Source organism: Miniopterus schreibersii (assembly GCF_964146895.1).
Source record: "Miniopterus schreibersii genome assembly, chromosome: 1".
In the NCBI taxonomy this organism is placed as follows: Eukaryota; Metazoa; Chordata; class Mammalia; order Chiroptera; family Miniopteridae; genus Miniopterus; species Miniopterus schreibersii.
Genome location: NC_138101.1, coordinates 148,043,450 through 148,067,103, shown reverse-complemented (window position 1 = coordinate 148,067,103; position 23,654 = coordinate 148,043,450). Strand labels below are relative to the sequence as shown.

General features: G+C 42.1%; 1 protein-coding gene across 3 annotated transcripts in view; it reads right to left on the bottom strand.

Annotated features, from left to right (window-relative positions):
- Positions 1 to 23,654, bottom strand: part of SEMA6D (semaphorin 6D) — a 522,867-nt gene that overhangs the window by 132,326 nt on the left and 366,887 nt on the right. The window lies entirely within an intron of this gene.

Genomic DNA, 23,654 nt, shown 5'->3' with positions numbered 1-23,654 from the left:
AGATATTCTATAAAGACATAATAAAGAAGCAATTGCTTTTGGTTGGAGAGACTGGAGAAGGCTCTACAGAAGTGGTGGCCTGTGGGCTGGGCTTTGAAACATGAGTCAAACTATTATAGGCAGAAAATACGGAGTAGGCATTGCAGTCTCAGTATATGACTTATCCTCAAGTTTCATAGACAACTCTGTCTTGCAATGTTACTCTGGAAGAAAAAAAATAACTGTTCTATCGAAAAATACAGTTACATATTTTTATGTCTAACAAAGATTCTTTATTCCTTACTCTACATAGAATGTGAGGTGGGCATATCAGGAATTTATGCAAAAATCAGTGAGGACTAAAATAAATATATCCAATGTTCTGGTACACCCTGCTCTGGAAGATGAGGTGTGTATTTACTATATACATTTGTACAGAGAAGTTTGACCCATTTTATATCAACTGCCCACCCAAAGCCTGGGTAAACAGTATTTATTGGGTAAACAGAATTAATTTAATTCAATTTAATTTATTGAATTAAATTGATTTGGAAACATAATTGACAGAGGAGCATCTAGGATTTTAACCCTGGTCAAACTGAAAAAAGCTGGAACACAGATCAATGTGATCAATTAATTATTTCATTTGCTTAACTTCCTATCACCATGACTTTTGCTTATTGGGTACATTTAAATACTCTTAGCGGTGTTCCTTTAAGATCTAGATGGATCTAGATGGATCTCAAAGCAGCATTTGCTAGAAATGGATCTGAGAATAATATAGAAATGGATCTGAGAATAATACAAAGATGAATTCATTTTTGTTTCTTTATGCTTTCTTCCCCTCCCTCCCACCCAGAACCACATGACCGAGATGGAAGGAGGTTGGTGGTATTTGCTAAGCAAGTCGGTGCCACTACCTGAGAGAGCTGTGCCACTGATCACCCTCACCACACTCAACAAAGAAAGCCTGGCCCTGGCCAGAAGTCGGGCTCTCTCTCCGCCACCAGCTTGCTTTTACGGAATTAAACTTTTCTGGTAAGAAACTCTCTTTCTGGTTTCATATAATGTCCCTACTGTTGGTGTTCCTTTGTGCCTCTTCTTCTGTCAGATGATTTTAAATACCAGGAAATTAAACTCTGAACATCCCTTAAACACAAAAATTGCATGCATTTTGGAACATTCCCATCAGCCAAAGCATTAATTTTTTAGTAGATAATTCAAGACTGATTTCCATTTACTTGTTTAACAACCCACCCTCCTGAACAAGGGGACTTGTTGTGCATTTCCAAAATTAAAAGAGTACAAAATGAACAAGAAAGAGCACAGAAAAGGTGTCTGTCGAAGGCATTTCAGGGAAACAACAACGGCAACAGCAGCTGCAGGAACAGCAAGCCTATTGTCTCAGAGCCCTTGAATTCATCCTTCTTGGTTTCTTAGTTCAATGAAAATATTGAAAACTCTTACTTTTTTTTTAGAATGACAAATGTAGAGTCTTGCTGACTAACTTCAGTTTCTCCAAGTCTTCAGGAAGCTGATGACAACAGTCATTCAGAAAGTCCACAGACACAGTTTCCTGGGCACTTTTGTTAAGAAGAGCACTTCTGAGCTGGAGTATCAGTGACATACCCATTGGAGGTCAGCCACCCCTCAGAGGACTCACACTCTTTTATGTCACAGATCGGAGCATGGGCACATCCAGGGAACTCCCTGCCTGCTCTCTGTGCCCCAGCTTTGTTAAGGAAGTAGCCTGAATTCACGCACACCTAGCACAGCTGTGGCAACGCTTTCTGCCATCCCCTCACAACTCTTGAGCAATGCATAAGCATTTCCAGGGGCCAGGTCTTATCAGACCGCCTGGCTGGAGACGTCTTCTGGCCCAGGATTTGCCTGGGGAGAGATGATGTTCTAGGCATCAATTACATATTGGAAAGTTTACTAATGCCCAATCTCTCTTCCCCATCCCACTGCTCCCTCTTTCTCTTTTCCCTGCCCACCTCTCTCCTGGCTTTTCATAATCTCTTGCCAGTTCAAGTCGTGAGAAATTGTCAGCTAGGGAATGTCTTCACGAGTAGTCTCCAAAAAAGAGGTGTGCAAATTATTATATTCAGGTATAGGAGGAAAAATACATGAAATGATATTTGTCTATAGTTCCTTGCATCCTTTTAAATTCCATTTTTTGGGTAAATGTATGAAGTTTAGTAGTACATAATCATGCATGTAATTTGTAAATAAATATTCATATTTTTGCATGTATTCTCAATAAGATATTGTACTAATCAAGATGCAAACAGCAAAATTGTAGAGCCTACCCATCTAAACCCTGCTTGACAAATGATGGTCTGTCTCCTTCTAATGGAGAGAGATCTTACAGGCTTCAGTATGGACTCATCTAACTGTTTTATTGCTGTATGTGTTTATGCATTCATTCACTTCAATCATTTAAAAATTATTATTGTGTATAACAATTAGGCCATAAGCTAGGTAAATGGCTTTGGCTCAGAATTAGTTTTCCTTCCCATGAGCAAGATATTTCCCCAAAATAGTCTTTAGGAGAAAAACGATTTGCCAACTAGAATGTTAAGCCCATTGGTCTTTCCTGAACACACACAAGAAACATTTCAACCTCCTCATAAAAATATATACATACATATATGTATATACATATATATGTATATCTGTGAAATGGTGACAATAATATTTAAACTGAAAGGCTGTTGTAAAAATTGAATGATGTAATGCTCAGGAATGTAGCATGTTGTTAATTGGAACAGTTTAAAAATGTAACGTAGCAGCATTTCTGATTCTCAGAAACAGTAATTCCCTCCTCCAGTCTGCACTAAATAACCTCATTTTCTCCAATATCTCCTCAAAATATATTGCATTAGTTTATGACTTGGTGGCTGAAAGTGTCTGCTTCACTCTGCAGAAGCCACGGTGGAGGCAAAAATCCCTTCCCAGCCGAACACATCAAACCTCATTTAATGCACCTGGGAAATATGAATCTGTCCTGCATTTTCTTTCTGTAATGGCACTTCATTGCCGACTCACATTTATCTCATGGTTAGTTATGCGTCCTAAGTGCTTTTCCACTATGTTTATGCTTTGCCATCCTACATATTTGTTACTGGATTTGTGTTCTTTGGAGGATGACCTGGCATTTACCTATTACATTTCCGCTTTGTTGATGAAATCATTTTGTAATGTTTCAAGAACACATTCTATTTTTGCCCCCATATCTAGAATTCTGGTAACCCATCTAATTTAATATTATGTACAAATTTGATAAATATGTTTGTAAGTTTTTCATAGAGGCAATAAAAAAAAAAAAGACATATTCCTTACCGGAAGGTATTTGAGAGAGCTACCCAGATCAATGCCATTAATAACACTCTTCACCTTCTTACCTGAGGCTAAAAAAAATGTACAAGGCGGTGGGAAAAGTGCAGTGATGAGGGTAAATGCCCAGAGCTACGGGAGCATGCAGGTATAGTTCCTAACAGTCTTGGGAGTTCAGGGAAGTCTTCTAAGGACATGTGATATCTATGCTGAGACAGGTAAAAAATGTCCAGAAGAAATGCAAGAGAACAGGTACAAAGGTCTGAAGGTGAGGGTGCCAGATCATATCTCTTCTGGGTATTGAAAGCAGTTCTGTATGACACAGGAGACTAAAGGCACTGGCAAGACTTGAGATGGGAGAGATTGGCAGGTCTAGATCATGAGAGGCCTAGTCAGCCAGAGGAGGGATGGAATTTGAGGTCACTGGAAAGACACCAAAGGATTCTTCCAGCAGAATCCTGACACTCTCAGACTGTTTTGTAGAAAATTAAGAATTATCATCCCTTCAGCACAATGAATGGATTAGAGGGAGAACCAGATTTGAAGACTCAGGATGTTGCAGCAATCTGTATGTGTGTTTTCCCTTCCCTTCTGGGCTACAAGTACTCTGAAACAGGACATAGGTCTGTTCCTCATTTCCCTGTCATCACCTGGCATGAGCCCTTGAAAAGGTTTTATTGAGTACATGAAAGAAGATACATCGCATCTGTACCTTCTCCTTTGTTGATCATGGCTACCACTCTATTATGGGAGAAAATGAAACTGAGCTGGACTACCCACTCTTCACAAAATACTGTTTGTATTTTGTACACACTTTGTATAGGAGCAGCCTTCATTTTCTAAGCAGTGGCTGATTATTTGCCTGGCGATGCATCCTAGTAGACTCCTAAGAATGATGGTTCTGTTGGCTGGCATATCAGTTAGGATGTGGCTATCAGAAAACATGATTTTCCTTTGGTTGTCTTATCTTTAAGGATGATAATTTACCTACATAATGCGGTTATGGTGAGGATTAAATTAATGTAAGGGCATAAACTAGTTACTAGCATAAATAAGCACTCAGTAAATGCTAAGTATTGTGTTGTGATTATTATAATTATTTTAGCTAAAAATAATAGAAGACCCAAAGAACACATATGGTTGACGCTGGGCAGTGCTCGGGCTGAACCTTAGGAGGCGGGCCCAGCCAGTCAGGGAGGGGCTCAAGTACTCTGATATGGAGCTTGAACACAACTCTACAAGTAAAGCAAAAAGTCATTCAAACAGGTAGAAATGAGGCTTGACAGAACTCTCTTTTTTGACTTGAAAAGAGAGCTGTCAAAAGGACAGGAGGGAAGAGAAGGGTAGTTCTGGAACAAAAAGTTGGCACTGTGGTGGGTAGCGGACTTTGAGCTCTGCCCAGGTCCTCTTGGGTCCTCTCTACTGTTCCCACGCACCCTTCCCCCAGCCTCTGCGCTCTTGTCCTTCTCAGAGCCATACCTGCCACTCTCTCCTGAGGGCTCTCCGAGGGCTACTGAAGGCCCTGGGTGTGGTCAGACATTTCTGCAGAGTGACAGAAATGTCTGGGAATTCACAAACCCCCAGGAGACCTTACCTAGGATTGACCCGTGCAGGCCTAGGAAAGCCCAGCTCCCACTCTTCAGTGCAACAAACCCTACAGTGTCATTTATGCTGCAGAGTTCCCCATGGCCTCAGGCTGGAACTTGGCCTGAACTCACATACTCGCTGGACTTCTCTGTCCACGTTTGTCTTCCTCCCTCCCTTGCTGGTTTCTTCTGGGCCCCCTCTTTAGTAACTGCTCACATTCACACGCTCGTTTCAGGGCTTGCTTCCGCAGGACCTCCTGGGGGCCAGAAGATTTTCCTTGGAGAGAGGCAGTAAAAGGCCAATGGTACTAAAGAGAAACTCAGCTCTCTAGGCTTGGGCTGAATCTCCAGCGGTTTCTGAGTTGGGCTGAGTGGCTGGGATAGGCTGAATTTCCTGGCTCCAAGACTCTCCTCTTTCACATTCAGGACAGAAGCAGCATTAGAGGAAAGCTCTTGGAAAGCAAGCAGAATTTCAGCCTCAGGCGGACATGAGGAAGCTGAACTTTGGTTACCCTTACCTCCTGTGAATGAGGGTAGCTGAATCGGCAATCTCTCCCTTATTTTCAATGGCTGGTTTGCCCTGCATGGATTTGAGAGGCTCACTGGTTTAAAGCTACCACAAAAGGTTTGGTCAGGAAGTCATTTATAACCTCAACCACCAGCCATTTACCCTAATGATTCTGGGGTGAGTTTTTGGTCATGTTGAATCAGCCTTCTCCATGGTGCCACTAGGAACTTCCAGCTCATTAACAGAACCCTCTGAGTTACTACCCCACCTATCAAGGGGACAGAGGCTCCTAGCTCTCACAGTCTCTGGAAATTAGGGGTGGGGTTAAAGTGTCCTGATTGAAGACTAATTACTTCTTAGTTTTCATGAACTTTTCACCCTGCGAAGTGCTTTCAGGTGTGCTACCCTGGTAGCTCTTCATGACAATATTCTGAAGAAGGTGAAATGGATTAAATTGTGTCCAATAGACAGGAGAAAAACTGAGGCCAAGAAAGGTCAAGTGAGGTCCTTAGAGCCACAGAAAGGGAAAATATAGAGCTGAGAGCCACATCGAATCAGAATTTTCTGATTTTACGCTCTGTGCAGAGGAGGTGGGGCTGGGGGAGTGGGATGAGATCCAGGAGCATCTAAGAGCAGCATGTAAAGTGAGATAAACTGTGGCTGTGAACTCAGACTCTCTGGGGCTCCCAGATATCACCCACAGCCCCAAACTGGCTCTATCCAAAACAGCTGCTCTCTGCACAGGTTTGGTCTTCCTTGCCAAGTCATTACTGGTGACTCACTGGGCTTATGTATTTAGCTAAATCAGCTAAAATAAATATTCTGTCTTGGGAGAAGAGTTAGGACATGTAGAGCTTATAATTCCCACATTTCTATTTCTCCTCCTGATTGTGGTTTATGACATTAGAAGATCCTTTTGTTCTGCTTAGCAGAAGGTTAGAGACGAGTATCTATGATGCAAGTGATCACTGCAGGTCTGAGCTGGTGGCATCCTCGCCTGCTGCAGCGGGTGCCCGAGCAGGCGTGCACATGCGTTCACCCAGGGCAGGTCTGAGAAAATGCCACCGTCTACACTGGAACGGGGGGGTTCCTTCTAGGATATTTTCTCACCACTGAGAGTGAACTAACGAGGGTATAAGGTCTCCATCTATGTGAGTTGTATGCTTGTTGTGTGTATCACATGGGTGTCTTCTCATTTGACCCTGTGTGTTGCTCAGAGTCCCTCTGCCCCTGCCTTTAGGTCCCGCCTGTCACACACATTTGGGACTCTATGCTGTTAAGAGCTGGAGCACAGGATGGCCTGTGGCAGGACACTCAGGCTGGGGATCTCTTCAAAGGACTCGTCATGAGTCATACAGCCTGGGGTCAGATTAGAGTTTGGTGTGTCCCAGCTTCCCCGTGCCATGACGAACGGGTGGGTAGCCCAAACCTCTCCAAACCCCGGGTGAAAAACATGCCCACAATGAACTAATATTTGAAAAACAGAAGATAATTTTTTTTTAAAAAAGGCAAGCACAACCACTCAACCGCAACAACCGCCCCCTAATTTATTACCTTTAGTGCCCGCTAGGTCCTGGCGCGCTGAGAGCGCGCTGAAAGAGGGAAGATGGATACGGAACATCAGCACAGCTGGCTGCTTCGGTCTTAAAAATAACCCAGGACTGAATCAATAAGTAACCAGAGGCGGCATGTTCATCTTAATTTTTAAACTTTCAATATTAGTTATTCTTCCCCTGTGCCCTGAAAGTAAGAGTCTCCGTGGCCTTGATACCGAGAACGAAGTGGGCAGAGTGCTCCTGTGTGAAGCAGGTGCTCTCGCCCCCCAGCCAGGCGCCCCGCCTCCTCCCCTCGTGGGCCCGCCCTCTCTAGCACACCCACACGACAGGGCTAGAGCCTTGGCAAAAGGAAACACGCAGTTAGAGGGCTCAAAACACCACCTGCACATGCCCAGGTTGGGCACGCATTAGGCATAAGCCTTGTGAGATTGCTATTTAGGACGTTAGTGCAGTCTTCTACTGCATTAACAGACGCTTAGTGTTCAGGCAAAGGAAATGAGAGTGTCGTGTCGCAGGGCTGAGACCTGCTAGAACCATGTCTCGAGTGTTAAGTTCAGATGTGGGTGCCACATTTTACACTGCTAACTTCACGGTCACCCCTTTTCTAAGACATATTGTTCCCTCACTCACATCCTGTATTAATTAGCAGATGTAACATGAATGGGGAGAGAAAGTAAATTAAAATAATAAAATCTGGGTTTGGAAGGTCCTCAAAAGAAATCTGTGTCCTTGACTTTGAATTTCCCAGGCCAACAAAAATGACGTAATGTTGCTAATCTTAGATTTTTCCTAGTGAAGATGTTATAAAAAACAAAGACAAAAACTCCATTTACTTTTATCACTTTATTTTTAAAAAGGCATTTTAATGCCCCAAATTCAGACTAAAGAGCAGTCTTTTAAGCTAGTTTCTCAGACATTAGTGAGCATCCAAATCAGCAAGACAGCTTCCTGGGCCTCGCCTCCAAAAATGTTGATTCAAAAGGCCTGGGGGCCTGAATTCTATATTCCTAATAAGTCCACAGATCTTGTTGATACTGCTGGTCTATGGGCCATGTGTCAAGGAGCACCTCTATGAAGAAAATGAGTCAGCTTGGTTAGAACTCACTACCTTGTACTTTGTCCAAGTCCAAGGAACACTTCCTCTTACATGGACTCTGGTCCTGCAGATCCCACTGACCATGTGTAACTTCTCACCTGATGCCACACCCCCTTCACTGCATATATAAGCATGCCTTATCCATGGGTTCAAACAATCCCACCCTCTGGCATATAGCTTTCATTAAAGGTTTGCGGATAGACGCAAGGCTCTCCTCTACCACCCACCCAACATGCTCATTGAGTTCGTAGCTTAATTCCCTCTGAAGGGCAGAATTGGGGATAACCAGGAGGGAAGGCACTAGAGACAGGGAAGTAGTGTCTGTCTAGCCTAAATGATGACTCATATAAATCTTCCTTTAGTGGTCTGGCTGCTTTTGCCAGAGTTTCAGTGCCTTGGAAAGCACCTGGCCTACAAAGGTGCCTGTGGCTGAGTCCTGCAGCGTGTTATCTACTGACTTCCCCCTTGATCCACCTTTACTCACTAGGGCACCAGCTCACAGCTCTTCTGGCCCCAGGTCCAACTCCAGACCTGCCACCTTTACCTGCATCCAGGAAGGGACCCGAATGGAAAGAGTTAGTTCTATTATATCAGACTATTATTTATAAGGCACGCTCACATATATCATCTCTTTCGATCTTCAAACCAACCCTAAAGAAAGTTACTAGTGCTCCACATTTTCAGATGAAGAAACTGACATTTACCCTCAGCATACGGGTGTTCAGTTACCCAGGAAGTTCTTCTCTTTCCCAGCAGTCTTTCCCCTCTGGCTGCACCGCACACTTACTTTTGAGATTATTCTCATTCAGTCCCCTTACTCTTTCTAGCCTTTCCAACACAGAGAGGTGGCGAAGGTCAAACGTGAAGCTAAATACAGAGCGGAGATTAACTCTACTATTTCTATAATAGGAAAAACATCCCAAATCCCTATAGCTGCATCACAGAAAAGAGACCCAATTAATTCAGTGACAAGATCAGCCATATTGATCGGCTGAAGAGTCAAGTGGACAATACAAGTCATTGATTGAATGTTTTATTTTCCAGAGGCTTGTGTAGACATAGCCACAGGCAAGTCTCCTCTGAAAGTGTTTCCATAGCACCAGCCAATTGGTTTGCTGTCCAGCCTCCTCTGTTTCACCTGGCAGTCCTTTCAGAACCTGGGTCGGAGGTCTGCTTGCCCAGGTCAGGATCCTAGCCCCTCTTCTTGGATTGGATTGCTTTTCAAACAAATGGGCTTGTCTTTCAGGACAGCCTTATTTCAATTACTAAGTACCTGTTGACTCTATACATCTACAAATTGCTATGCTCCTTGTTAGTTAGCAATCTAAGCACTGAAAGAGGACCAGTGGTGTTACCCCCAACTTACAGACAGATAGGGCATTGAAGCCTAGAGAGGTTAGGTCACCCAGCAAGCCAGACTGGGCCAAAATTGCTTCTCCCCATTTGGATATTCTCTGAACTGTCTTCCACCTTTATGGGGATAAATCGATGAAGATGCATTAACCTTGAGATACAACTCAATTAAGGAAGAACAGACAGGAATTAGAAGAGACATCTTATCAGGACCATACCAAATGGATGCCTAATGAAATCTCAATAGGAGGAAATAAACTCCAATGAGAGGGAGATGTTAAGAGTACCTAAGGTTATACAGTTTCTAGCCTGTACTTTGTGCCAGGCACTGTTCTAAGTGCCCATATAGATTCACTCAGTTAATCCCTACTTTAGCCCTAACAGTTAGGTACCATCCCATTTTATAGGTGAAAAACTGAGTCTTGCCCAAGGTAATTTACTCTAGGTCAGCAAATCTTGAATATAAACCAAGTAACTTAACTCTGCAGGTATGTTTAGACACTGTGCTATATGCATCTTAAAGAAAGAGAAAATGTTCTACAATACTATTTCTTTATGTTTTAAAGTGGAAAAAGTACAAAGAGACCAAACCAGACCAAACTAAACCAAACATATAAACTTGGTCACTGTCTTCTTTCCTTAAAGCCTATTTCTATTACAGTAGGAGTGAGGAACCTTTTTTCTGCCAAAGTCATTTGGTTATTTATAACATCATCCCTGGGCCATACAAAATTATCAACTTAAAAATTAGCTATGACAAAAGCTCCTAGATTTATTGAATTTCGAGTCCTGCCTGCAGTCGCCTTGGTAGGGCGAGACCAAATGATTTTGCAGGCTGTATACAGCCTGTAGGCTTGACGTTCCCCATCCCTGTATTACTGTGTCACATTCAAAATAATATAAATTTTTACTGACCCCTTCTAAAGAGACAACAGAGAGGGAGAATTTCATCACTCAACATGGCAAAACTTTGTCCCATTAGCAACTATTTTTCCTTTTTAAAAAATTCTCACCTGTGTGCAGGAGGCAACTGATCAATGTTTTTCTCTTTCTTCCCCTCTCCTTTCCCCTCTCCTGCACACACTCTGACCGGGGATGGAACCTACAACCTGGGTATGTGTCCTGACCAGGAATCAAACCCGAGACCTTACATTATCCCATAATCAACTACTAACTGTGATTTTCTCAGCCAGTTTCTTACAAACCTTCAAGCAACAGCCTGGAGTCTGAAGGATGAATTTATTCTCTCCTACAGACTCTAATAACCTTGGAGGAGACCTTGAAGAAGCAGTAATAAGCTCCAGCTTCTGAGAGAAATTCTGAACTCAACTAACAATGAGATCAAGGTGGAGCTGAAGACTTTGGCAGGTGACTCACTGTTGAGCCGATAGAAGGCTCAGGCCTGCTAATGTTCACGCCTGGGAGCTCAGTTTGCTGCTGCAAGTCTTGGCCCTGGGCTAATATGTGACTAGGAATTCAGGTGTTAAAAGCATGTATGCCAAAACCAGCTGTTTCTTAGCAGCTGAGCTAAAGCAGCTGAGGGAGTCTGAAATACCTCTCAGCACATGGGCAGTGCTGCCTGAAAGTCATAGAACTGTTGAGAGAAGATGGGAAGGCTGTGGTTTGAATTCCATAAAGGGGGAAGGGAGCAGGGAGTTAAAAAAGAAAGGTGTACATTTGTCACCAGTCTTTTATTTTTAACATATACCTTTCCACCTTGGATACCAGGCGTTCCAGCACACAAAAAGAACACATCCAAACTGTAAAACCCAAACCTCTCGTGCATGCATCCTTCACCTACATAAATATCTACACAATTAAACAGCACCCTCTCCAGGCTCACCTGTAGTTTTGTCTTCAGGCTCAGCTCTCTAGTGAGCAATGGCATGAAGTCAACAATCCACACACTCTTCTTTTAAGCACCTACATTGTGCCACCGCCAAGGCGGGCACTGGAAATAGAGATTTTTTTTTTTTAAGTTTAGGTCTAGATATTTGAGGACAGTTGAAAGAGAGTAGTAAGAGGTCAATAAATGACCAATTCAAATATGACTTAATCATACTCAAGTGTGCACAGAGGCCCAAAACTACCCCGAATGGATATAGCTAATCTACAGGAAGGATTCAGGGAGGAGGTAGAAAATGAATATCTGAATTGGGCCTTGACATGGGTTAGGAGTTTACCAGGTGTTCAGAAGAATAATTTTCAGCAATTGACTAGTGCATGATATATATATTTTGCCTGAAAATGCAAAGCTCATGTCCATTTCCAATTTTTAACAATCCGTCTGAAGTGGTTTTCATATTTTTGTTATTAATACAAATGCTTTCACAAAGAGAACATTTCTGTGCAGTCCTTGCATGAGTGTTAAATAAAACAGAAATTCTCTCTTACGTGTGGCATACTTTCTTTTCCCTTTATTATTGCCATTTGGATTGATGTGATAATAAAAGATCCTGGAACTAACTATTCAAATATAATAGAATTCATATCCTTTGGGTCTTCCTTATTTGTTCTCTGGAATAAAAATATTTTTTGGAATAGGTGAAAAAGAAACCCTAAAGCTTCCTCATTTTTGTAAAATAAGCACATGAGCAGACATTTTAAAAAAAAACCTTAAGTTTGTGTGTACATAAATGAAGTCTTAATTTTATAGGTAAGAACACAGGAAACTATGAAGAAGCCATCATATGGGGAGTCATGATGGTTGGCATGTACTGGGCTGAAGGAAACTTTCCCAGAATGACCTGGGATTCACCCTGAAGTCCAGTCATTTCAGGTTTACTCTTAATAGGTCATGACTGACATATACCAGGGCCTTGAAAAAAGTATATGTTGAATATTGAGCAAATATTAAAAACAATGGCCAATATTGGCAAACAATGGCAAAAAAAGAAAATCTAATGCTTTGTGGTAGTGCTCTGGGTTCTCCAGGAACACTGTGCAGCCTGGATTTAAATGTCTTAGACTAAGGCATTCTCTCAAATGAGTGTAAATGCACTCTATGTTTACACAACCTATGTGACATATTTTTCTCAAAAATTTCATCATTTATCTCATTTCATCATTAGGTTAGCTATAACATACGTACCATTATTAATCCATTTTACATACAAGAAGATAGAGGCTCCAAAGATGAAGTAACTTAAGGTTGCACATCCCAAATGGCAGAGTCTGAATTTAAACATGGGGAGCTCTGACTCCTGAGCCTTGCACTCCATTCCTGTGCGTCCTGCCCTGTGCCAGCTCCCAGACCCACACAGATCCCAGGTGGAAACTCGCAGGGCGCTCGCAGCGACCACACTGGGCAGTGGACACTTAGGAAGACTGGGAGGACTGTGCAGACAGATGTGTAGGAGGCGGGGCGACACGGAGGGGGGGCCCATCTGTTTGGGTCTCTGGCTCATTCAGGATCCAAGTAACTTTAGACAGGGAACCCTGCTCTCAGAGGAGATCTGGAGGCCGAAGAGAAAGAAAGATTTGAGCTACAAAACACTTAAATCAGGCTTGTGGACTCAGAAGAGGGATTCGGCACTTGGTAGGACAAACCGACCAGCCGTAGCAGTGCCGACCCATCTGGCTGTCCAGCGGTTCGGGTTGGCCTGCGCGACTGCAGGCGGGGAGACTCCCGCGTCCGCTGCGGGAGGTGCTTCTTGACCAACCAGAACGGGCCAGGAAGCGGCTGGGGACACTCTCTGCAGCCAAGTGAGGAGCAGAGTTCTCTGCGTTCCTTTCTACTCCACTCAATCTTTGTTTTTTGTTTTGTCGCATTCTGTTTAGGTTTCTGTAAAAGGGCCTTTCCAGCCCCCACCCCCAAACTAGCTGACATTTTCAAGGATTAAAACTGGATATGAAAGAGCTTAACTGCCACCTAATACTAATTGTACTAAGTTCAAATATCCCCCCAAATAATAACATTAATTTTAAATAAACTTTGGGGGAGACTCTCAAAGGTCCAGATATACTGGGTTTATAAACATCTTCTTTATTTACAATCTACCCTGTAAGCACCATGATGACAAAGGCCACATGTTACCCTCTTAGTATCTGACCCCAAACCGAGTGCTACCTAGTATTTTTGTATTATAAATGTATTTTTTCCATCTTCCTCCAATAGAATTTGAAGCACCAGAGAGAGACTTTCTCTGTCTTGTTAGCTGCTGTATCCCCAACATTTGGAAGGGCACCTGTCACACAGATGAGCTCATTAATATGTGATGATGAATGAAGGACATATTAATTACAGAGTGCTAAGCTAGAAATACAGGACAGACTTAAGATGTTTCCTAATAAAGGAAAAATGCAGTTTAAAGACTCCCCCCCAACAACTGAAGGGTTAAAACAGTGGGTTGAGATGAAATCTGTTTATTTAGCAAATGTTTGTCTGCGAGGAAGGGAGCTGGGGGTAGGTATCTCTCAATGCTGTGTTTGTAGCAGTTATTTAGCTCTGTTATGTAAATGTACATTTTTAAAGTTCTTTAGATTTTAGACTTTCTTTCAGATATAATTAACAAAGAAATAATCTGTAGTTTTACACTCCATATAGCTTAAAACTCACTGCCATGAAACAACATTATCTATGCTTCTCATAAATACATTGACATCCGTTCTAAACCATTGTACACTCTATGTTAGTGTTGTTGAGGTTTTTAATAACTTCAAGATCTAGAGAAGCAGTCAGAAAACTTTCCGATTGTAGCAAATTGCCAAGAGAACAAAGGTTTGATAGCACTTCACTTACAAAAACCCACTTATTTGTCAAGCTCAATTACCCAGAATAAAACTTTTCAAAGTAAAAAATATAAGCAAAGAAAAGGTCTTTGCTCAAAAGGAAAATAGAGAAAAAACTCGTGGACACAGACAACAGTGTGCTGATTGCGGGGGGGGGGGGGGGGATGGAAGACTGTAAAGGGGGATAAATGGTGATGGAAAGAGACTTGACTTGGGGTGGTGAACACACAATACAGAGTACAGGTGATGTGTTGTGGAATTGTGCACCTGAAACCTGTATAATTTTGTTAACCAGTGTCACCCTAATAAATGCAATAAAAAGTGAAAAAAAGGCCTTTACATTGTCAAAACAGTCTTCATAAGAGCCTGAGTGCTGAAGTCCATGCCCTTGATCCATACAAAAGCTTCTGGGGCCCCTGCTCTCTGGCAGATGCCAACCAGGAGTTTCCAAACCCAGGCACAATGCAAGGGGCAAGTGAGAAGGGCTTCAGGGCTGCTGGAGACAGTGAGAAACAATAGCAAAGAGCCAGGAAATTAGAGAAAATAGGTAATATCCATGAAAACGAGCACAAGGTGTCTACAAGCTTCTTCCCTCCTGGAATTATTTTGAACAAGCGCTTTTTGACCACACCAGTTTTCTCAATGCAAAAATTTATTGTGTTAACTTTGCCTTGAAGGAAGAAACACACTGAACTTCTTCTGTTCAGGTAGCCAAGGGACAACTGCATTGTGTATGCATCTCATTTTCAAAAATGCTTATTTTCTCAGTAGAAAGTTCTGTCTTAGTCACCGTGAGCCTGGAGATTTGGCCAATGTCTTTACTGCTAGATATTTAGGATATAAAAAAAAAAGGCAAGATATCTTGCAGCTGAAATGTAGAAAAGCACAAAGACTATAGTATATTTTACATTCTGAGGTAAAGTCCTAGACTCTGTGTGTGTGCGTGTGTAGGAAGGTCGGGTGGGTAAACTAATCAATCACATGCTGCCTGACGCAGGTGCCTTTGCTGTTGTTTCCGTTACGGTGGCGTTTCACGTGCTTTCGCTCAGTGCTGCAGGCATTAGGAACGACGACACAGCTTCAGTCATCTGTGTGCCATTTGCCATATGAAGACATATGTTCTGAACACATCTAGCCGTTTTAAAATAGTTTTAACTGCCCTATAACATAAAGTCACTCCTTAAATAGCTTAATCCACTTTGAAGTGAGCTACATAAGCATCTGTTTTCTCTGCCTGTCCCGCTCTCCTTCATTCTTCTCTGTACATTGGAAACAATCATATTGGGCATTTCCATAGTTTATTAACTAGATTCTTTAGCAGTAGAAAATTAAGGAAGTGCTGAGAAAATGTCTTCTTTAACATTTCAGCACAGAGTATTGCTATTAAGAGTTTAGAAGAAAAATGGTACCAAGCATAAATTATTATACTATGAGCGCAGAAGATAATATATCTAGAAAGGAAGAAGATTATGGAAAAGTATTTCTTCAAAAGGGAAAGGAACTATAAATGTGCATTGTGGTGGGATTGTAGCTTGAGCCTCAGCCTGTTGTCGTTCATTGCTAAGGTTCAGACATGCCTGCAAATTTTTATCACACATGCAGTAAAATATATAAGAAAAGTTTATTCAAATAGAATGCAACCATTTTCTTAGGGGTGGGGGGATGTCGTTAAAGGCGAATCCACTGTTGGAATGTGTGTTGAACTTACATGGTGGTGCAATAGAAGTCTGGCAGGGGTACGGTCGGGGGCAGGCAGTGGGATTGTCTTTTTCTGGAAAGAAGCTGTCCCAGGGGAGGAGAGACTCAGTTGAGATGCTCTTGCTCATGTAAAATTCTTAAGTGCTGGTGAGGAGCAGAGAGTCTGCTTATGACATCCTGTCTATGACTTGAATCAGCCTCTGACCCAGTACCTTGGAAACATGGCCAGGTCCTGGGGGAAGAGAGGGTTACCAGCAAAATCTGAAAGCACCTAAACTATATGACTCAGTGGGATTCAAGCAATGCTTCTTTAGGACTCCGCTTTAACCACGGAAGAAATCCATCATCCTTACTCTTTTGAAGGCTACGGGACAGCCTGTATATTTTCAAAGCAACCACCAGGAGATTATAACCAGGCCGGATAAGGCAGCAAGAAAGACAAGGCCATCAGGCAGAACACAGCACATGTACAGTGCCTGGCGGGGACTGCAGAAAGCAGTGGGGCCATCGAAAGAGGAGAGGCAGTGCTCCACAGTGCGAGGGTGTGCCACCCCTGGTGGAGCTCACGTAAATACGTGTGCTGTGAAAGTTGCGCCTGAGCGCAGGTGAGACCACCTGGAGGGTCCCAGGGCTTGGGGAGAGGAAAACTGACAGAGTACTGGAGTTCCTGCCAGAGTAGGTAGGGGATGCAGCTAGGTTAGCTGGGTGATAGGTGTTCCTAAGTCCCATGATTTACCTAAGTCATTTAAGTGCAGAAAGACTTCAATTTTAAATGTTTTAGAAGCAGTGAACTTCAGAGATCCCTTTTGGGGTCAATTAAAACATGCACATGTGCCTTCAAATGGTTAAGGGAGTCGATCCTCAACAGAGGGGCAGCTAAGCTACTGCATACCCAAACAGGGAGATATTGATAAAATGGCCTCTGAAAAGGGCTTCTGTTTTCTGTTCTTAAACTGATGAACCCATTTGTATTTTATACCAAGATCTGTATGCACAGACGCAGGATGCTAACGATTAGTCAATTCTGCTCAAAATATAGATCTTAACATAGTTTTTCCTGCTGGAGTATGGTATACACTCACCTTCCTTCCCTCTATACCTTCTTATATTGTTTATTTAAAGTTTTATTTTTTAAACTGTATGTGAGGGACCATGTAGATAATAAAAATGCATAAGACATGGTCAGTACTCTTGCGGCTACTCCAGTGTTCTCTTTGTTACACAATCAGAATCATCAGAATAAGTAGTTTGGCCACTTAAACATCTCAAGTCTGAAGTCAGTGAAAATTCACGATGTAATTTTAAACTATTGCATTTAGTGTTTGGGTGAGTTCAATGACTTGATATGAAGAACACATCAAGTCCTTAATTAGGGTAAAATATATGAATACAGAATAACTGGACTAATATATATGAATACAGACTAAACGATAGCAGAGTGCACTGTAATAGTCCCAGGAGGAAGTGTTTTGTGATTATTTTCATCCAATATATAGTTTTTCCTTTAGGAAGTCATTAGGGATATTACAATACAATGCAAAGGGAACAGGATTCTACATACAGATGTTCATTTAGTTGTGCCCAAAACACACCTGATATATATATATGTCAACTACGTGAAATATTGATTTTGGGGAAGGAGGAGATTGAGATATTTTGTTGAATGTGGATCCAGAGAAAATCTTATATAAAAGTTATACACCCATAACTTGTAAATCATATATACTTATAGGTAAAAATAATATATAGTGCGTTCATGGCCAAATATAGGAGGTTATTTGATGTTTGTCCAAAGAGGTAGGGAGAGAGTTCTTATTCTATTGTTGAACTCTACAGACAAAAACTCCCCTGTGAGTAAAACCAGCCCTGGTATATGTTAATCAGCCTAGTTCTTAGTCATTAACAGGTCATTGAGATTAAGATAGGAAAGGTAATTTCTAGTGATCAAGCCTAGCGGAGAGGAGTTTATGAATCAATAAAAGATTGGATTAAAGACTTTTATACTTTTAAAATCATCTAAGTAAATAAATTACCATGAAGTCCCTTTAAGGAAATGGCAGAGAATCCAAGTCCACGCCCACTTGGCATAGAAATGAGCCATTCTACAGCCCTATTATCTTGACTGCAATAAGAACAGTCTCTGTTTACATACAAGCTGGAAAAGTTTTGAATAATAATCTTGAGAGCAGGGAACATACTACACTCTCTGAGGCCAAATTATGACCTCACGTATGTCACAGACAGTACAAAGAGCCCCAAAAAGGATAAGAAATGGATAAAGAGAAGAGACAGAAAAACAAAGTGGCCAGAGGAACGTTTAGCAGGGCCCAGCACAAGTCTGGCAGCTCCTCCCTAGGCCTCCTGTCTGTCTGCAGAAGCAACACTCATCAACCACCAGCTTCTCCTCAGAGCAATGCCAGTGAGCCCCTTCCCATGACTTACCAATACCAGATATGTCAAGGCAAATAAGCTATAAGCCAAAACAGCTTCTTCTCATTAAAACAGGGCTTCTCATTTGCAATATTAACAAAATAGAAAACTGTATCTTTTAAAAAAATTAAAGTATTACAGATGTTCCTCTTCTTCCCCGCCAATGGATCCCCTCCACCCCAGATCCCCCCCCCCCCAGGTCTTCCCCTTACTAATGTCTGCGTCCATGGGTTATGCACATATACATGTAAGTTCTTTGATTAATCTCCCCCCTCCCTACCTTCCCTCTGAGATCCCTCAGTCTGTTCCATGTCTCTGGATCTATTTTGTTCATTGGTTTATTTTGTTCACTATATTCCACATATGAATGAGATCCTGTGATACTTGTCTTTCTCTGACTGGCTTATTTCACTTAGCATAAAACTCTCCAGTTCCATCCATGCTGTCCCAAAGGGTAAGAGATCCTTCTTTTTTAATGGCTACATAGTATTCCATGGTGTAAATGTACCACAGCTTTTTTATCCACTCATCTACTGATGGCACTTGGGCTGTTTCCAGATTTTAGCTATTGTAAATTGCACTGCTATGAACATAGGGGTGCATAAATTCAGAAAACTGTATCTTAATTCAGTACTATTCAATAAAAACATTTTCTTAAACACATTGGCACTTTCTCCTTGAAATCAGTAATACTCTGCTCCTTGACATGTGTATTTATTTGTTGTAAATAAAAGATAAGTAGATAATTACTTATGGTAGCAGAGGAAAAATACACCAGCTGGTAGGTATAGTAGACATGTGGAAACGGACAAGCACTGAGGAGTTCTGGACTGAAATCTGCTGTCCCTAACTTGCTTTGTAACCATAAGATAGTCTCTTAATCTATCTCGGTCTCGGTGTCTCTACATATAATTTGAGTGAGTAGAAACTTTATCATTTTTGTTAAATGATCTGTGATCTATTCACATCAACTCCAAAATGTAGTGCCAGAGATATTATTTTGAGCATTAATTAGAGTACGTGGTGACTGACTGAGGAGTCATATACAGTGGTACCTTGGTTTTCAAACATCTCCATTTACGAACATTTCAGTTTATGAATGGCATAAACCCAGAGGTAAATGCTTCAGTTTTCGAACACGCCTCGGAAGTCGAAAGTGCCCCACGGCTTCCGCTGAGGGCAGGATCCTGAGGCCTACCCGTCGGCTGTGGCTCCCTCTGTTTTCGAACATTTCAGAATTCGAACGGTCTTCCGGAACAGATTACATTAGAAAACCGAGGGACCACTGTAATTTTAATATACTTTAAAAAAAAGAAATATAAGCTCTTACTGTCTCCAAATCAATTAAACATATCTCAAGGCGCTTGGCCGCATCTTCACCAAAAACATCTGACATGATCCTTATCACTTGATTTAAGCAATTTTCTTTGAGCCTTCCTAGAATTGTGAACATTTTAGGACCAGAAGGTGCAATGCAGATCATCTCTCTTGACTTTCATATTTTAGAGACTAGAGATGAGAAAACTGAGCTCATGGGACAACTCAGCAGCAAGAACAATACTAGAGTCCAGATCCCATGGTTTGTGCCGTGTGATCTCTCCATTGCCAGAGGCCACTTGTAGAAATTTGAGTTGGAAACATGGCCCATCATTAGGCCTTGAGAATTCCAGCTAGGATCATGAGCAGGCTTTCATTTCAACAGCTCATATGTTAAGGGCCACCAGGGGGTTAGTAATATAAATAGATACGATGTCATCATCTAACCAAGAAATCATATTCTTGATCATACACAAGCCACAGTCAAGGGGATGCCAGATTTCCTTGAAACAACTGTAGATAAAAGAAGAAAAATCACAGCAGATGTGTAGCCAGCCTCCAGGGACCCCTGCTTCTTGGTAGTCATGCCCTTGTGTGGTTCCCCTCCACACTGTATCAGAATGGGTCTGTGTGACCAACAGAATACTGCAGAAGTCACGGTATGCCACTTCTGAGGCTAGCTCATAAATGTTAATTGGGTTTTGTCCCTGGTTTCTGATACAGAGCTCCTAAAACCCTTGAAATTTCCTGATAAGGGTGATAGAAATGTATTTTATTATAATGAGGTGATTCGTGGCAGCCCCTAGATAGTTTCAGGATAGGGGCTGGTCACCAAAAAGAACAAGTCTCATTAGAAGCTTAAAACTTTCAGCTCCACCCCTGAATCCTCTAAAAAGGGGAGAGGGGCTGGTGATTTAGTTAAACACCAAAGGCTGATGATTTAATCAATCATGCCTACTAAAGGAAACCTCCATAAAGGACAGGTTTTGAGCCGCTTCCACCTTGGTGAGAACATCGACGTGCTTGGAGGGTGGTGCCCCTGGAGAGAGCATGGAAGTTCCAAGTCCTGCCACCCTCTCGCCTACAGTTCCGACCCTAGTCACTCATATGCTTATTGTCCGATACCGCAGCATGTTTTCTTCAGGCCCAAGCTGGGCCAGAGGCTTACAATGGTTAGAGAAAAACTAAAGAGAGAGCGAACACTATACAATGTTTAACAAGTCATCCTATCCCAGGAGGTCAGGGAATGAATTAAATGTTAGGAAAAACAGAAAAGAAGTCAGCAACATGGTGCCAGTCTTCAGGTTTCTTAAACACTCAGCTGGACATAGAAAGTGCAGAAACATTAACCCAAGGGATAAAAGTAGGGCATGTTAAGAAGGACCATTTAAATTGCAAGGACTGGGGACTCGACAGAATGAGATGACCAGAGTAGATGGGCTTAATGATAATAAATATATGTATATATAATCCCTCGTATGGAATGGAATTTCATATTTATGAAGGACATCTTCCACATTCGTAATTTTGTTTGAGATACTTGTTATAAGGCATCTGGCTGGACAGATGTTAACTTCATTTTACAGATGAGCAAACTGGGACTCAGCGAGCTCTGTTGACTTGTTGAGTATCACAGAGCTGGCCAGTAGTGGAATATAACACAGCCCTGCTCTCCTCCACGTCCTTCCTCCGCCCCCTCCTCCACGTCTGTGAACTGTTTTCCTGGAAGAGGTAAGTTCTAAAGCAGGACTGGAAGCTTTAGAACTTAAAGTTTATTTGTCTACGACAAAGAAGACACACATCTAAGAGTGGCAATGAGTTGGGGCAGTCGTGGGAGAGCATGAAGATGTGTGGGAAGGAAATGATCAAGGCGGGTGGAAGAGTCCAGATAGAGAGTAGAAATTCCGAGTGTGAAATACCGATGCCACCCACTGTGACTAAAGGAGCCATTGATATTAGATAACAAATGCTCCCCTCCAACCCCTTGACTACATTTGCCTGCTATAGGACTTCACATGTGAGAAACCATGAAGAAAACACCAGTATCTTCACACAGCACGTCATCCAACACAGGCGTATACAATCTCTCTTGGGCTTTTCTAAATCTTAGTCACAGTGAGCGACATCACTCTAAATTCTTGTTCTCTGGGTCCTGTATCCAAGGCTTATATTCTGGTATGGACCAAAGGTGAACCTCTTTAATTCTTAGTGATAATTCATATTGTCACCCACACTGACCCCACATAAGCCAGTGCAAGGGAGGCGTTGCTCCAGTCAGCTTCCTCCACAGCGTGCAGGCAGGAGACGGTGTATGGGACCTGCACGTGGAACATGAGGCAAGGCCTCTGAAGGAATACTGGGTGGCAGCGCTTAGCATGAGATGCCAGGTGCGTACAGGGGACCCTTACGACGCTGTGATGCTAGGTTCACCTTTCCGTACAGACCTCACGTGGCCTGAAGCTTTCGTGTTGAGAATGTACATTGATTTCTGTGCTTAAAAATAAGAAATGTATCACTCAATGAATAAAAACACAAAACCCTCTACTAATATTCAGTCTCTCCCTGCTGCCCTTCCTCCAACATTCTTATCTATTTTTATAAGCAACACTATTTTGGAGAAGTGAAAATTCTCGAAATCCTCCATCCCACCCACCGCTATCCCAAAGCCTGGACTTAGTGCGAAAGCTCTGTGGCTCTGACTCGGTAGAGCCAGTTATCCCCTTTAATTGGATTGATGGCGACAATTGTAATTACCTTAGATGAGACTGCCTGTAGCATAATTATACTTCCTTCATCAGCCTGAGATGGACTTGTGGAACTCATACAGAAGATGCCTCCAATTACTGAGGGGTTAAGGAGAGCATCATATTGCCTCACAAATCATGTTTGCTACAGTATAAGATTTTCAAAATTATGTAGGACGCTGACGGAATTATTCCTGTGAAGCGGCCACTCCAAAGACATTCCTGTTGGAGATATACTATATAGTGAGATGGCTACATTCCAGAGCTGTATTTTTATTTAAATAAAAGAAATATTTTTAAGGACCTAACTTAGACTACCAATAGTAAATCTGTATTTTCTCACTATTGAGTTGCTGCTTATCATTTATAACAGGTGATTATTATATGTGATTATATCCCAAAGACATGTTTACAAAGCATGCAATGCATAGTAAAGTTTAATTTACAGTTTCTTAAAGTAACAGTAAATAATAAGAGATAATTTTAAAATCCTAGTCTTTATAATAGATGGAGCCATAATTAATACCCAAGGAGCCAGCTGCTTTGCTACAATGATGTCTCTTTCTATTTTCCAATTAACACATGGAGAACTTTAAATTTTTTCCACTGGAAGCCCAGCCTCTAATCAGGACAAGGCTGCCAAATGTACTGCAAACACATGCAGTTTAGGAGAAATGGCGCAGACTGAAAACCCACCCCAATCTTATTAGCTTCAGCATTGCTCTCATTAAAAATAGAGCTGCTTGTGGGCTTCTCCTTCTCCAGCATATGAAACAGAACTTGGACATGTGCCCTTTTGAACAACTTATTCCTGTATTCACAAACCAGATGGTGCACATCAAATGCATCCTGATTTTCTAATGAAATAAAAAAGGGTTCCCAGTGTGTTCCTTAATGAGATTAACGCATCCTCCGTAGCTGGTTCTGACAGATCCTCCTGGAAAGTTAAACAACTTGGCGAAGGCTGTTTGCTGGACCCGGACAGGAAGGCTCGACCGAGCTGAGGGGCTGGGGCCATGCTGAGGGGCGCTCTGCATGTTAATTCTTCCAAGGCAGGCTTTAGCAGAGGTGCAAGCCCTGCCACAGCTGCTCACAAAGAAACCCCCTGCCTTTGAACATCAGAGACGGAGAGTCTGCTGTCTCATAAAAGGGCTAATCAAGCAAGAAAAAGAGTCTCAGTCTCTCTTGCACTCACTGGTCCAGTCCCTGCTTAGTCAAGCCATCAAGCCATATTCTGAGGGTGCCCTCATCACTAACTCTGCCAATAAAAACCTAATTCTGGGCACCATTTGAATGTTACTCTCATGACTTTGGGAC